The sequence below is a fragment of the Acyrthosiphon pisum genome, chromosome A2, assembly GCF_005508785.2.
Source record: "Acyrthosiphon pisum isolate AL4f chromosome A2, pea_aphid_22Mar2018_4r6ur, whole genome shotgun sequence".
NCBI classification, from domain to species: Eukaryota; Metazoa; Arthropoda; class Insecta; order Hemiptera; family Aphididae; genus Acyrthosiphon; species Acyrthosiphon pisum.
This window is the reverse complement of record NC_042495.1, coordinates 11,830,326-11,834,560: the sequence shown is the minus strand read 5'-3', so window position 1 is coordinate 11,834,560 and position 4,235 is coordinate 11,830,326.

Genomic DNA, 4,235 nt, shown 5'->3' with positions numbered 1-4,235 from the left:
AAATACATAGGCACAATTTTTTTTTTATAAGCATTTAAAGATCAAATTTTGACAAAATTTATCAAATTTTAATTTGAAAAATTATTTTGTACTTAAAAATTTATAAAATGTTCAATTTTTGTATCTAAGAATTAAAAATTTAAAACAAGATTCCACGTAAGTAATTAATTCTGTTACCAAAAAATCTAAAATATACATTTAAACAGTTTATTTTTATAGTCATTTTAAGTACAAATTTGGACGAAATTACATATTAAAAACCTAGGATAACTCTTTTAGTTATTTTGTTGTGATTGTATAATATTATTCGTGGGTACTTGAAACTTCTAAAGTATACTATTATATATCTATGATTTTACCACGGTTTTTTGTTGATGTATAACGCGTTATAACTTATAAGTACCTAATAGATATTATGATATGATTAATTTGGAATTTATTATAGGTACCTATTATAGGTCAATTTTTTTTTAATACCATAGATAAGTATATATATGTCTAATACATAGACTGATATACCGTCTCCGCTCAGAATCGTTTTTCTTATACAGTGATATTATATCATTGAATTCAAATTTAATACCATCCATTATACAGTGACCCACTTCTAACCTACTGTACAGCAGAGCGACATCCACTTACCCACCTTTTTAAATTTAATTAGAAAAAATGATCACATAATATACCTAATATAACACAATTTATTCCTCCTGTTTGACTTGTTAATAATATTTCAAAGATATTAAAAGTGAATACAAGTGAAACAATAGTTTTTTTTAATTATAAGTATACCTACTTACATAAAATATAATTATTTAGTGAATTTAAGTCATCGAGTCACTTTTAAGCAAGAAGAAGAAGTTGAAGACTCGTTAGAAGTCGAGGTAACATTTAATTTAAAAATGTTCAATTGAGGTTGATCTGTTGTACTATCATCATCGTTCAATGTCCTTGTGGATTTCGGAATAGGTTTATAAAACTGGCTGTTCATTTTATTTTAATTTAATTAGTAGGTAGTCAAATTTTAAGCAATTTTATAAAAAAAAATGTATTTAGGTTATTCTAAATAGTGTACACAGACAAAACTATTACCTCGATCGGCTCTGTCACTCACTATACGTTTACACAGTACACACCGACACACCGTAATAAATTATTAATAGGCACCAAAAATAACATTTATAATTCATATTCATTATCTCATATGAACATCGTAAAATTCTTGACGATTGTCGGCGGAGAACAGTCAGTGACGAACGTTTAATAATTAACAATCATTTCGGGAATATTGTCTATTATTTACAATTTTTAGTCGTCGTCTAATAAACAGTAGGAACTGTGGCCACAATTATTCACGCCTGATATTAAAGTGTGTAATAAATAAATAATCTTTGTTCCAAATTGATTCCATTTCGTAATACGAAAAAAAGACAGGGTAGGCCCGGGCCTACCAGGCCTACCCGCTGAGCACGCCACTGCTATACCTTCTATAGATTTAGGTACCTATCCTATCTTCTATATTATGGTAATCATAATCAATACTAATGAATTAATGAAGTACCTATAATGAGTAATGACTATTGATCAATATTAGATTAATATATATAATACATATATTTTTTAAATTCTGAGTGGTATATTTTTCTGAACGATAAATGTAAGTAGTGAAGTATATTGTGTGAGTGTGTTTTTGTGTCAGTCATAACTCATCAGCTTTGAAGCAATAAAAATGCTTCAATATTCAAATTTGAGTGTGGTTACTGGCGTCTAGAAAAAATAAAATTTGGATCGAGTTGGTAGGAACTTTGAAAGGCCAAAATTAAAAATGCCCATTTTTAAAAAAAAATATAACAGAAAAAGGGCATTTTTGTTAAGTTCAAGTTAAGTTTGTTTTTATGTATAACTACATAGGTATACTTAATTCAAAAATAAATAACTGTAAAGAAATTAATTATTCACAAAAAATTTAGGTATATCTAGTACCTATTACCATTTTCTAGAATGAATATAGTTTTTAAAATATTTTGGGTCTTTCTTAGCTATTTATAGATATCTTTTCTAGTTTTAGTTTTTTTTCGATTTATGTATGATAACAGTTTATAAAATGTTCAACTTTTATATCTAAGGATTGAAAATTTAAAACAAGAATCCACGTAAGTAGTTAATTCGGTTACCAAAAAATCTAAAAAAGACATAAGCTCAGTTTATTTTTATAGTCATTTTAAGCTCAAATTTGGACGAAATTACATATTAAAAAACCTGGAATTTTAGTTATTTTGTTGTGATTGTATAATATTATTCGTGGGTACTTGAAACTTCTAAAGTATACTATTATATATCTATGATAGTACTACGGTTTGATGTTGATGTATATCTCGTTATAAGTACCATGATTAATTTGGAATTTGTTATAGGTAGGTACCATAGATAAGTAGATAATATGTCTTATACCTACCTAGACTGACATACCGTCTTCGCTCAGAATCGTTTTCTTATACAGTGATATCATATCATTGAATTCAAATTTAATACCATCCATTATACAGTGACCCACTTGTAACCTATTGTACAGCAGAGCGACATCCACTTACCCAACTTTTTTGTTTTGATATTTATCATATTTATATATTTATCATATAATCGGCAATTATGGCCATTAGCATAAGTTATAACTATATAGTTTCACAAATTTTTTCATTTAAGATAATTTCATTAGTAAACATAGTTTTTTATAATTACCTATCTACAATGATTTTTTTGTTATGTCGCAAAATGTTTTCAATCAAAATTATATATAGGTAGGTATTTAAAGTAGGTATTTAATATATTATTGATACTTTTTTTTTATAAATACTTATGTCTATTTTGAATTACATGATGTGCTTAGTGCATAAATATATATATATATATATACATCAAATTTTCAACAACAAAAAAAGGTGGGATAGTGGGTGTCGCTCTGCTGCACAGTAGGCTACAAGTGGGTCACTGTAATGAATAGTGTTAAATTTGAATTCAATGATATAATATCATTGTATAAGAAAAACAATTCTGAGCGAAGACGGTTAGTCAAACTATGATATTGCTAAGTATATTTGATGATATTATTGTGAATAAAGCAATTTATATAAAATAACCTAAATTTATATACATTTTTTAAAAATTCGAAATTTAAATGCTTATGTAAAAAAAAATTTTGACATTGTAATTTTGATATTTTTAAAGTCCTATAATAACAATTTATCAGGAACCTTGTATTTTCACGGTTTTTGACTCAACAAATAAAATTTTATTGACAATTAGGTATAGAAAAAAAAAATTTAAAAAGTCCGCAAACAGTTTAAAAAGAGTCAAAATATTTTCAAAATGTTATTATGGTGTATAGAAAATGAAAATATAAACATTAATTTACACATATTATCTAAAATATATCATCAAGTACCTATAGGAATTGATAATATAAACGAAAAAACGTTTTTGAATTACAACAAAATAAAAAAATCGCTAGGTACATGAGAAATCGGGTGAATATCCAATGTTGTAAAAATATGAACTTCAAACGCTCATAAAAATTTAATTTGATTTTCGTCTTTCTTGTAGACATTTTTTTTTTATAAAGATAGACAAACTTATGAGGAATCTTGTAATACATTTTCAAATCTTATATTTAAAATGAAAAATATTTATGTATTTCTAAAATTGGAAACTGAAAATGTCCGTAAACAGTTCAAAACAAATCAAAATATTTTAAAAATTGTATCGTGTAGGTATAGAAATTCTATTATAAACAACCACTGTAAATTTCATTTATATAAGTTCATTTGTTTAAGAGTTACACCAAAAACCAAAATCGATTTTGTCAAAAATCCCCGTTTTTCCTTAATTTACAGTAAGTTGTTTTTCCCGGCGCTTTTGAATACTATAAAATGTTTGTGAAAATAGTTTTATTTATTATGTTTAAACTTCTATCATGCCTCGAGTCTTACAGTTTCAACTGGACTATTTGAGAATTTAATCATAGTTATTCAAGCGTATCGTAGATAAAACACATGTTGTGCTATTATATGCGTATATTATATACTATATAGGTATGTTTACTGTATACACAATATAATTATCATTTATTACTAAAGCTTCTATAATATACCTATAATATATAATATATTATACCTATATAGGAATTCACTGCGCGGCCATCCGGTACTCCGTAGTCATGTTATGCACAACTCTCCATG